Source organism: Macadamia integrifolia, unplaced genomic scaffold (assembly GCF_013358625.1).
Source record: "Macadamia integrifolia cultivar HAES 741 unplaced genomic scaffold, SCU_Mint_v3 scaffold538, whole genome shotgun sequence".
Classification (NCBI taxonomy): Eukaryota; Viridiplantae; Streptophyta; class Magnoliopsida; order Proteales; family Proteaceae; genus Macadamia; species Macadamia integrifolia.
Window position 1 is genome coordinate 143721 of NW_024870479.1, and position 13300 is coordinate 157020.

A 13300-nucleotide genomic window follows, 5' to 3' on the forward strand; every position below is an offset into this window, starting at 1 on the left:
TCGACCCAGGTTGGGAATCAAAACTGTTAACCTAACTATGGTGAAATTCCTCCAACAACTAACTCTACCACAGTCAACCTCATGGTTTAGTGGCTTGAGGGTCAAGCAACCAGATAGTCCCGCTCAAGTCCCTCAAGGTTTTAGGAGAGGTTAAGTGATCGTGGAATCAAGTTCGACCTACCTATCCTGATCCTAGCGGCTTCGGGATCATTTGCCCAACCAGTGATCGGTCAATGGTTATATGGCATACCATAGGCCCCCCACTCCTTGAGCTGCTAGCATAGGAGCTTAGGGAGTAATCAAGGTCTCGAGCATAGTTGTTTGTCGTATCCTTTGCTCGTGTCACTTTCGGGCCTATGGTTGAGTTTGGGAGCATGCTTTGGCTATATTATGACTTGGGCCTCCCACCCATCTTGTGTTGGTATTTGCGCTTTTGTGGGCGAAAAAGCTGCCACCAGTCGTCGTTCATAATTAGGGGCTATCATCATCAGACGGACGTGTCGATTAATGAGTGGTTCCAACCACTGAATGGGAGATCAGGTAACCATACATCGTTTGAGTCGTTGATTGTCTCTCATCGGATGGATGAGGAATGACCAAATTTGTGTTTCCTTTTGAATTTTTTTGAACTAACATTTTGGGTAATCAAATGTCACCCTGTCCGATCAATGGCTTTAAAAGGGAATGTCTCCATCCTTGTGTCATTTTGGTTGTGAGGTTCGGAAATTTGGAGTGGAACGGAGCTTTAGAGACGTTTGAAGAGGAGATCTTGGTTCCAGACTTGCCTCATTCTTCGTTCAAAGTGTCTGCCTGCCCTTTCTTGGTAAGTGTGTTGCTCGGTATTATTCGTTTGTAGTGAGTTGTTGTATGTGTTTTAGGACATCGGAGTCTTTTGGTTTTGATGCCGTTTCCCTAAGGTCTTTATCTTCTTCTTCTTCGTCATCTTCCCCTGAAGTTGTTGTCAGAATGCCTCGGGAAGTGATTAGGGATACCAGTAGGAGTCACCAGACTTCAGCAGCAGGTCCTGCTGCCCCCTAGGGGTTGCAGAGGATTTCCATGAGGATACGGGACCCACTGTTGGTCTTTCTGTGGGGGATGTGGCCTCTAGGGTCACTCCTGCCGACCTAGAGAAGTTCTGTACTAGGTATTATATCCCGACCTTGGTGGGACTTCGTGTGCCAGAGGTTCACGAGAGGGGGAGAGATTTATGTTTATAAAGCTGCCCTGATAAAAGGGGTTGCACTTTCCCTTTTATGCCTTCGTGTGCTTGGTATTGAGGCACTACGGTCTTCTGCCTGCTCAATTGGTTCCCAATTCTTGGATGAGTTTGTTAGGGTTCTTCTGTCGATTATCTGAGCTTTAAGTTTATTTATCGCCGTGTATTGTTTGTCTGCACACAACATGTTTCTCGGCTGGTTCTGTTTCCGTCGTCGGAAGAAAGTATACCAAATTACCAACGGAATACCGACCTCCATTCCTTAATGGAAGGATGATTTCTTTTACGCCCACCCCGCTGATGTGTACGACATTCTAAATTGATGGTTGTTGTTGAACACGGGCAGGGCAAACAAGATGCCTAACTTATGGTCTAAAGAGAAGGATGTTCTTTCCTTGTTGGGTAGTCGTGCTCAGGTGGTCCTGGCCACACACCTCAGTCTTAAACAATACTTGTTGAGGTTTGGTCTAAGTCTGGGTAAGTTTCACTGAGTCCATCAGGTTGTTTCTATGTTGTGATTTTCTTTTCTCTTTCTTTGTTGCTGTTGTGTGCTGGTTTTGATCAGGTGTTGTCTTCGTGTAGCGCCAATGGATCCAAACTTCATGCTTAACATAATGGACCTCACTTTGAGTCAGGAAGCTTCTCAGGGGCCAGGTGGCAAAGGAAACTGAGCGGGTGCTGGGTCGAGTCACTGGCCCGTGGTCCCCGAGCAGGAAGTTGGTAGTGCTCGTGGCGATAGCAAAGAGCGAGTAGATTCTGAGAATGATCTTTTGCTTGCCCAGGTCATGTCAAGGAAGTGTCGACGTGAGGAGGAGACTTCGGCAGGTCAGTGGAGTGACCAGAGTGGTGGTCATGGAGGACCACTGGGGCCTTCACGTTTATCCAACCTAGAAGTGTTCGGTACAAGTGCCAGCATTGGTCCCGATGTCGTGGAGCAAGAGGCAGGAGCTGAACCAACTTAGGACCTAGTGAGGCATCGAGAAAAGGGGAAGTTGGCTGAGGGGATGGCTGTGACCATCGGGGAGCCCTACGTTCCTCAATATGAGTTGACAGTCAATTAGTCCATTTTCGATGACCCAAAGGATCATTGTTCTGGAAAGTTCGCTCCCTAGAAACAAAGCATATTATAAGCGACCGACTTATTACGAGCTTCTTAGTTAATGCTTTACCCAATTGGTAGAGGTGAGGCACCTCTTTCTTCGTCTTTCCTTTTTTCCTTTAGTATTTCCTCCCTTTTTATTGCTATGGCTGATCATTGTGATGGCTATTTTTTAGGGGCAAGCCATGATCGGAGAGATGCTTGTTCGCTCCGATCAATGCTACAGTGCGTTGAAGGAGTGTGAGAAGAAAGTTGATGAGGGTTGTTTGGAGGCTATGAGGTTGCAGGAAGCCTTGAATGCGAAAGAGAAAGAGAGGCAGGAGATGGAGCATCATCTTGCTCAGAAAGAGAGTGATGTCCGCAAATTACGAGGACGGAATGAGGAGCTCCACCATCAGAATCTCGTTGTCGTAGCCAAGGCCATGGTATTTGAGGAGGATGTTAAAGAAAGAGATCTTGAGATTCATCGGCTTCATAATGACTTAGATAAAGAGAAGAAAAGGGTTGTTGTGGCAGTTACAACATGAGATTATGACAGGGAGCAGTTGGCCGTGGTTAGGGCGTGAGCAACGGAGAGTGAGCAAGTAGTGATAAGGAGGCATAAGGAGTCACCGGAGTATCGAATTGAGGTGGCTCTTGCCGGCATTTGTTTATATCTCAAAGGCATGTTACAAGTTCACGATGAATGTGAGTGGAGGAGTCCTAGTATTGACCTGAGTGTGTTTGATGCTGAGTGGGAGAAAGCGGCGTCCTTGGGAGTCGCGACCTCTAACCCATCATGGGGTACTGCTCCTCTTGCTACATAGGGGGCCACCTTCGCTCCGATCCCTACACCCACTCTACTGTCTCTTACAAAAAGTGTTTCTACCTCGGGTGCTAGTTCTACTCAGCCTTCTTTCCAGACTGCTATCCCAGATGTTGCTCCTTTCTAGCCCTTACCAAAGTTTCGTGCTTCGACATTGCCTCCTGTAGAGGTCAATGTCATTGTTCGCGAGATTGAAGGTGTTCTTCCTACCTCCGAGCCAATTATGGATGTTCCTGGTTCAGCTATGGACGTCGCTACTTCTCCCTCTAAAATTGTAGAATGATTTTTGTGTAATCTGTTTGTAAGGTGCTTTGTGATTTTCTTTGAAATGAAATGAACTTTAAATTTTTCTTTAAGTGTGGGAGCTCGTGGTTTGCACGAGATCTATCTTAGTCAATCTTCTCAAAAATAGTTATAGATATGAGGTTTTCTATGTCTTCGAGCTCGATCCTTGAAGAAAGTCGAGTGTCTCAAGGTCGGTTGTGTGCTCCAGCTTGAGCTCGATCCTTGAGGAAGATCGAGTGTCTCGAGGTCACATGTATGCTTGAGCTCAATCCTTGAGGAAGGTCGAGTGTCTCGAGGTAGCGTATATGCTCGAGCTCGATCCTTAAGGATGGTCGAGTGTCTTGAAGTCGGTGTATGCTCGAAGCTCGATCCTTGAAGAAGTTCTAGTGTCTCAAGGTCGGGTGTATGCTCAAGCTCGGTCCTTGAGGAAGGTTGAGCTTCTCGAGGTCACATATAAACTCGAGCCCGATCCTTGAGGAAGGTCGAGTGTCTCGAGGTCGGTGTATGCTCGAGGTCGATCCTTAAAGAAGGTCGAGGGTCTCGACGTCGGGTGTATGCTCGAGATCGGTCCTTAAGGAAGGTGGAGCATCTTGAGGTTGAAGGATTTTCTCATGTTTCTTGGTAGAATATGGAAAAAGTACGTGTGAAAGTCTGGGTAACCTTCTTCATTGATACTATAACTTTTCAAAATGGACAATTTTCAAAGAAACAGAGGAGCTTTTTTTTTTACTGATAATATTGTCTAAGGTTTGTAGAATTCCAAGCTAGCTCAATCTCTTTTCCCCCCAAGGATGACAAGTAGTATGTGCCTGGCCTAATCACCTTCGTCATACGGTACGGGCCCTCCCAGTTTGGTGATAATTTTCCTTGGTGTCTAGGATCTAATACTTCGGCTCGTCGCAGCACCGAGTCGCCCATTTGGAAGTGTCGCTCAATGACCTTTTTGTTGAAGTGTTTTGCCACTCGCTGCTGGTATATCGCCATTTTTTCTTGTGACTGTTCTCTTAATTCTTCTACTAGTCGAAATTGTCCCCGAGGCCTTTTCTTACTCGTCATACACCTGCATTCTTAGTGACATTTCCCTAACTTCAACTAGGTTGAGTGCTTCCGTGCCATATGTGAGTGAGTATGGGGTCTCTCCTGTTGCGGCCCTCTTTGTAGTTCTATGGGCCCAAACGATGCTTTAGAGTTCCTCTACCCATCTTCCCTTCGCATTGCCAAACCATTTCTTGACACCCTGGAGGAGGGTTTTGTTAGTATTCTCTGTGAGCCCATTTGTCTGAGAATATCCCACTGCAATCTTTCTATGGTCGATCGCCAGGTCGCTACATAGGTGTTTGAAGCTTCTGCTGTCAAACTGCTTGCCATTGTCAGTGATCAGCATGCGGGGGATCCTAAAATGGAAGATTATTGCTTTTTTTAAAAACGCTAAGGTTTTTGCTTCCGTTATGGTGGCTAGCGGTTCAGCCTCAACCCATTTGGTGAAGTAGTCGATCGCTATGACCACAAACTTGCATTGTCTGGTAGTAACAGGGAAAGGTCCTAGTATGTCCATTCCCCACATGGCGAAGGGTATTGGGCTACTTAGGGTGCTCAACTTCGTTGCTCGCTGTCAAGGTACTGGAGCGAAATACTGGCACTACAGACACTTCCTGACGTACTCTGTTGAATCCTTCAACATTCGTGACCAATAGAATCCTTGGCATAGGATTTTATGGGCTAGGGCTCTCCCTCTAAGGTGCTGACCGCAAATCCCTTCATGAACTTCCCTCATCGTGTATTCTGCCTCTCTCTTTCTTAGACATGTGAGGAGTGGACCAACAAAGGATCTCATGAGTAATGATCTATCCTCAATCAACATGAATCTCAGTGCTCAAGTTTGAACCTTCCGAGTCTCCTGTCGATCCCTTGGTAATGCTTCATCCTTGAGATGAGAGATGATAGGGGTCACCCAGCTACCTTCTTCATCAACTTGCATCATTTCCCAGGTGCTCAAGCTAGAATGAGGAACAACTTCGACAAAGACTGGTGGCATGATATTCAAGCATTGGGTGGTCACCAACCTTAAGAGCATGTCTTCTAGGGTGTTCTCTGAGCGAGCAATCTCCTTTATTTTTACGCTCTCAAATGTCTTCAATAGGTCATTCGCCATGTTGACGTATTCTTCCATCCTACTTTCTCGAGCTCCATACTCGGTTATTTGTCGCACGACCAGCTAGAAGTCACTGTGGATGGATAACCTTCGTACCTCTAGTGATTTTGCTAGTCTGACTCCTGCTAGAAGGGCCTCATATTCCGCTTCATTATAAGTTGCTTGGAAAGAGAACCAGAGAGCACATTGTATCTGGAAGCCACCTGGGCTGAAAAGGATCACTTTCGTCCCACTTCTCTTTGACCCCAATGATCCGTCTATAAACAAGTTCCATGCGGTCGGGACTTCCTGGTTGGGTATGCAATCGGTCTGTGGTGGCTGGTTGTTCGGCTCTTGCTCATCTCCAATCGTGGATTCAACTATGAAGTCAGCCAGAACTTGAGCCTTGACCGCGGTTCGTGGATGGAATATGAAATTGAACTCCCCTAGCTCGACTGCCCAACCAACCAGTCTTCCCGATGCACTAGGGCTTTGAAATATCCTCTTTAGCGGTTGGTCAGTCAATACCTTGATGGTGTGAACTTGGAAATACGATTGGAGCTTTCGCGCCACAACAACTAGGGCATACACTATCTTCTCCACCTTAGTATATCTGAGCTCTGCGTTCGCCAACACCTTGTTCACAAAGCATATCGGCTATTGGCGTCTGTCTTCCTCTTTTAGCAGGACTGCATTCACGGCTACTGAGGAAACTCCCAAGTAGAGTTGTAATTTGTCTTCCTGGATGGGCTTGGTTAGAAGAGGGGGAGAGGACACGTACTTCTTGAGTTGCTCAAAGGCATCTTGGCAGCTCAGCATCCATTTAAATCTTCTGGCTCCTTTCAGAGTTTGGAAGAATGGGAGATATTTGTCACTTGCATTGGAAATAAAACGGCCAAGGGCAGCTAGTCTTCCTGTCAGTCTTTGTACCTCTTTTACTATTTTTTGTGATGTCATTTCTAGGATTGCTTGTATTTTGTCAGGGTTGGCCTCTATACCTTTGCTCAAGACCAAGAGACCCAAAAATTTGCTTGAGGTCACTCCAAACGAGCATTTGGTCGGGTTGAGCTTCATACTGTATCTTCTCAGGATGTGGAATGCTTCTTCTAGATCGATCACGTGGTTGTGTACTCTCCTGCTTTTTACTAGCATGTCATCGACGTATACTTCCATGTTTCTTTCCATCATGGGTTTGAAAATTTGATTGACCAGTCTCTGGTATGTTGCTCCAGCATTCTTGAGACCAAAGGGCATAACTCTGTAGCAGTACAATGCTTTGTCAGTAATAAATGCGTCTTCGGTTGATCCTGTCAGTTCAAACTGATCTGATTATACCCCAAGTAAGCGTCCATGAAGCTCATAAGGTTATGCCCGGCCATGGCGTCTATAAGGAGATCTATCCTTGGCAGTGGATAGTCGACCTTCAGGCACGCCTTATTAAGATCAGTGAAGTCAACGCACGTACACCATATTTTGCTCGACTTCCTTACCATCACTGCGTTTGCCAACTAGTCGGGGTACCATATCTCTCTGATGAATCCAGCTTTCAGAAGCATCTCTACTTCTTCCTCAATAGCTGCCTGTCTGTCCGGTGCGAAGGTTCTTCTCTTCTACTTTACTGGTTGATGCATCAGATTAAGGCTTAGGCGATGCTCGATCACCCCTCTATCGATGCCCGGCATATCAACTGGTGACCATACAAATAGATCAATATTCCTCCTTAATAACTTTGTAAGTTCCTTGTGACCTTCAGGGGACATAGACGCTCCTACCAGTAGTTGTTTAGAGGTGTTAGCTTTGGAAAGATTTATTCGTACCATCTCCTCTGCAGGTTCTCCCCTGGTGACACCCTTCTCTGGTCATTCATCATTCTCGACTACGAGGATGTCCTTCTGCTTTTTGGAATCCTTTAAAGTATTGATGTAGCATTTTCTTGATTCCATCTGATCACCCCGACGCTCTCCGATTCCCTTTTCGATGGGAAATTTCATCTTTAAGTGGTAGGTCGACACCACCACCCTGAGGCTGTTGAGGGCTGGCCTACCCATAATAGCATTGTAAGCCGAAGGAGTGTGACCAGTAAGAAATTTACCATACTTGATCTCTGTAGCTCGTCGCTGCCCGCTCAGATTTGGAGCTCGATCATTCCTTTCGACAGAACAGGACATCCTGAGAATCCATACAAGGGAGTGTTGACTAGCCTCAACTTCTCTTCTTCGATCTCCATTTTTTGGAATGCCTTCCAAAAAATGATGTTCGCTGAACTTCCATTATCGACCAGGACCCGCTCCACCTTGAAAGCCCCTATCCAGAGGTTTATGACCATGGCGTCGTCGTGAGGAAACTCCACCCCATGGGAATCTTCATCATTGAAGGTGATCATATGCTCCGTCCGGGCCCTCTTGGTTGGGTGTTCGGTGTAGAAGACCCCTCGAGCATAGTTCTTCCTTGCCGCCCTTGAATCTTTACCACTGGACGGTCCTCCTAAGATGGTAGTGATGACTCGAGCACGTGGGTCCTCAAGGCGGTCTTGTGCTTGATCGGTCCTCCCCTCATTGCCTGGTCGTGGATGCGACTTCGAGCGGGCTCGGGTGGTCTACAACGATTATACTGTTTGTTATTCTGGTGCATTGCCCATCGGTTTTCCCTTTCTTTCCGGCGTGGTGCCTCTCTGTGTCGATCTCGACCCTCATCTTGTCCTACTGTGAATCTTCTCAAGAACCCCCTCTGGATGAGCTCCTCTATTGTGACCATGGGCTCCCTGCACTAGCTGGTTGAATGACCATGATCTCTATGATAGTCATAATACCAGTGTCGATCCCGATTCTCGGGAGGTGAGGGTATTCTCCTCGGAGTTTTCATCCTTGCCCTTTCCACAACATTGATGTTTATCAGTAAGTGGGATCAGGAATTGTTCAAGCTAGTGTACCCCTTGTAAGCCTTTCGCCTTGTTCCTCGATCGTCAACCCTGGAATGCTTATGTCTGTAACCCCGATCTCCTTCATCCCTGCCAGAATTTTTTCACTGATCCACCTAGCTACTCACACCTAGACCATTGGTAGTAAGCTCTTCTGCGTTACTATATCTTCGGATCTTCTCTCTTAGTTGGGCCAAAGTTTTTGGTTCAGACTTAGAGAGGGAGAACTTCAAGGTTCCTCCTGAATCTCACTTTTCAAGGCCGAGAACTCAGTGGTCTAATCAAGGTCTTTGACCTCCAACATTTCCAAGTTGAATCTTCATATGAACTGCCGAAGAGTCTCACCTGACCATTGCTTCACATCCATGAGGTCTGATGAGGTCTTACGACGTCCTTTGCTCCCCACGAAGTAATCCAGGAACTTCCTACTTAACTGCTTGAAGTCTCGGACAAACTCTGGTTCCAAACACGAGAACAAAGTCGTGGCCAAGCCCTAGAGGTAGGGGTGTCAACCGGTCAGGCCGATTCGGTTTTGGTCAGGCTTAATTGGGCTTGAAGACTTTCAAAGGCTACACCGTGTCCGCCCATTTAACTAATCGGGCTTAGTTATTGAGGGTATTGTACACTTTATATTCTGTCGGTCGGTCTCGGGCTATAATCGGGCTACCTTAATCGGGCTTTAGTCTGGCCTTAACCGGGCTACGGACATGTTTAATGTTAAACGGAATTTAATCGGTTTTTAAACGGGCCCTCTTTAAAATGTGCTATTATATTCCGACCCACTCATGCAAGCCCAAAAAAATGACAATAAATCAATAAATGATACCAAATATAACCATTATTTAAAATGAGAACATGTCTTTACTTTTTAGTTTTTATTCTTTAATTTGGGGGGTAAAATAGGTATTTTACAATCATCAAAGGGTCGGGCCAAGTCGGTGCACAATAGGCCGATCTCGATCGGGCGTTATTCGGTCAGTCTCGGTCGGTGCCCGACGGTCCAAGTAGCAAAACCGAGACTGACCATTTATAAACGGGCGGGGCTCAAGCCTGACACGTTTAATAAATGGTCCGGGCAGGGCCGGTCTATAAATGGTCGATCCCGGTCGATTTAGTCAGGTCGGGCCACTAATTGACACCCCTACCTAGAGGGATGCAGGGAACACCCTGCATAGGAGTGCCTCTGTAGCCCCCTGAATGGTCATAGTCAACGATACGCGTAGAGGTGCTCCCAAGGATCTCTCGTTCCATCGTAAAGTTGACACGTGGGCATTTTGGAGCTTTCTGGCAGTGGGATCCACATGATCTCTTCTAAGAGAGGGATTTCGCCAAACTTCTCGAGGTCTTCAACCTCCCTTTCATCATCGTCCTTCTCCATTCTTTCCACCTTCACCCTCAACTCCCTGAGCGGTCTCTCCGAGGGCATTTTTGGTTGGTTGGCTTGATCATACAGGGGTTGTTCTTGATTGGATCACCTAACTCCAGCCCTATGTCTGGGCCTTATGTTTCTGGCATCTTCCTTCCCATGAGAAGGATGTCCTGGTCCATCCTTTGGAGGCTAATTGACATAGCTGCTATGATCAGGTCCTTCATTCCTTCCATATCTTAGTGGGGACTGCGCTTCGCTAGGAAGGCTGAAATGCCCTCCGCGACTCAGGCTTTCCTTCGTAGAGATAGATAAGCTAGCTGCGGACTTTTTAGAAACTTCCTTCTCGCAACTATGCTGGCCTGGTTGGTCAATACGTGGTTGTTTACTAAAATTTCTTGAAGTTTCATGGATTGAATGGACCAGGCCCTGAACCTGCTTCTGAAGGTTGCCAAACTGTTCTGCCATGACGGGAGGAGGTGGTACTATTTCAGGATCTGAACGAGCTGGTACAGAGGCATTTGCAGCATCATTGATGACCGGGTCTTGCTTGACTTCTCCTACTACTTCTCCATGATTTCCCGGTGGATGGAAGGTTGTGGGTTTTCCTCCTTTCTTCGAGTAAGTTCTGGTGGTCTTCGTCATTCTCCCAATCTCATTGATCGTTAGGATGGCTTATCATAAAGTTTTCCACAAATGGTGCCACTGTTGCTGCACGTTTTCACCATGCGTTAACCTGCAAAACACATGTCAGAAACTGGCCCGGAGGAGGCTCCGAGACTAGGCTCCGATGCAGAAGTTAGTCTTAGTGATGCGGTATTGCTAGTATTCAACGAGAATGAGAGCTTACCTTCTTCCTTAGCCCCTCTTGCCTTATATCGAGCGCATAGGTCCCTCCTATTGGTCGAGGATCATAGACCCGTGTCTCCTCCTTATTGGGGGAATCTTTTCTAATCGTGGCTGATCGTAACGGAAAACTCAACCCATGTTGGGAATCAAAACCATTAACCTAACTATGGTGAAATCCCTCTAACAGCTAACTTTACCACAATCAGCCCCATGGTTTAGTGGCTTGAGGGTCAAACAACCAAATGGTGCCACTGAAGTCCCTCAAGGTTTTAAGAGAGGTTAGGTGATCGTGGGATCGAGTTTGACCTACCTGTCCTGGTCCCAGCGACTTCGGGATCATTTACCCGATCATTTACCAGTCAACAGTTATATGGCATATTAGGTCTTTCATGCACTTAGCAGCTCAGGTGCTTGTGTGATCATCTTGAGTGGAGATCAATGGCCTTTGGAAGGAATCTGTGAAAAGATAGATTGCACATTGGATGTTCAAAACTGTAGCTATGCATCAGTAATCAGAAGCACCATACTTGAGACATGGAAAACCTAGTATTCCTGATAGATTGACACAAAGGTACAACAACTGTAGTTTCTACAAATAATGTTGAGACAACAGAGTGCTAAGGAGGATTTAAAAAGAAAAACTCCAAAATCTTGTTGTGATTAGGGGCAATTAATTCTTTTCATTTCGAAACTAACATCAATCTAACGGTGTTAGGATTTGTGGGTTTAAATATTGAAAAGAAATTTGAGGGGGGAGGACGTAATATAGGCAAGCGTGAGGGGAGGTTGATGTAAATCACCTTTTTTTTTTTTCTATTATCCTCTCATGTCCTATTTTCTTATTTCAAAAGTTTAGATTTTTTTTATTTTATTTTTTATAATCATGGTTAAAAGAGGATTTCAAAATATAATTTATAGGGAAGAGTTGGTCCGTGACCACAAGGATCAATGAAAGCATGCATGAGAGCATCAACACAAATTAAAATTTTCATTTCATGGGGCGTAGGATGATAGTTTCGCGCATTCATGTTTGTGGTCACAAGAACCAGCTTTCTACCAAAAAAAAAAAAAAAAAAGAAGAGTCGGCCAACTGACCGGGTAGCATTCTTGTTCCCATAATTTATAAATAGGATTTGAATTCCTTATCCGATAGCATAGTATACACCAACACCTCCTTATGTCACTCTCTCTCTCTCTCCCCTCCCACAATAATAGCTATAATATCATATCATACTACTATTCAAAGTACGTATTTCACTTCTTTGGTATACTTCTTGAAAAAGACAAAAGAAAAAAAAAAAAAAAAACCATTAGCATCTACAAAAAAAAATTCAAAATGACTAAAAATCCCTTTGACATCTAAAAATAAAATAAAATAAATTCCAAAAACAAAGAGACACAAGACGAATGGCTCTCCTGGGCTGCATTTAGTAAAAACCATTGGCATCTACAAAAGAAAAAATCTAAAATAAAAAACTAAAATAAAATAAAATGACCAAAAAACCGTTTGATATCTAAAAATAATAATAAAAAAAATTCCCAAAAACAAAGGGGCAGAAGTCGAATGGCTCTTCTGGGCTGCATTTAGTGTAATTAAATGGTCTATTGATAGGGTTCGTTTGATTTTGTTTCTGGAAATGTGTTTTTCTGTGCTCGGAAACGGAAAAACATCCCAAAAACCGTTTGATTCTTCTGTTTCGTTTTACTTGTTTTTCGAAATAGAAATAGAAATTTATGCCTATTTCTGTGTCTAGAAATTGGAATGCAAAAACAAATCACACTTATTTTTCTGTTTCTAGAAATAAGTGGGAGGGATAAAAATTGTGAAAAACTCGATAGTTCACTTGACCTACCCCAACCCCAACCCATTGTTGAAACTTCTCGCTATCCAAAAGCGGCAACTCCAACCTGGTTGTGCAACGCTCATAGTTTTGTACTGCCTTCACCCTTTTGAAGCTCATCTCCACAAAGCATACCTGCAACTCACCCAATGTCGCTCCTTCACTCGTGAGTTGCATACTTGCAACGTCGTGCCTTCACTCGTGTCTTGAACCCCGATTGCATTGTTGAAAATGTTTCGGGAAATAGAAAAATCAAACACCTTTTTGCAATTCCAAAAACTATTTCTTAGCACAAAAAAGAAAAAAAAAAAAGAAAAAAACCATTTCTATTATTTTTAGACACAGAAACAGCCGAAACAAACTCAAACGGGCCTAAGAATTACATTAAAATCTCCAAGGTACGTAAATCCATGGGCCAGAGATAATTTGTCCCAATTGAGTAAGCTCACCCATTGGCTTTGCTTGATTTCAATGATAGAAACCAAACAAAGACTAACAAGTGAGTAGAGTCTGCCCAAGAATTAAACTATCAAGAACCGACCACACCCTTTTAAATGTTTTTCATGTAAAGGAGAGATGCTACAAAGAGATTCTGCGGTAAAGGAGTTGAGGTGGTGAAGAGAGTTTGAGAAAATCTCTTCTTCCCATCTTGAGTGTTGTGGGATACCTCTCTTTCTCTTCTTTAGTTCCATGAGAATGATGGGGGAAAAGGATAGCGTAGAAGTTTTGTGGTTTCCCCTAAAGAGTTCTGTTTTTCTGTTTTTATATTTTCAAAAATACCCTTCAAGATT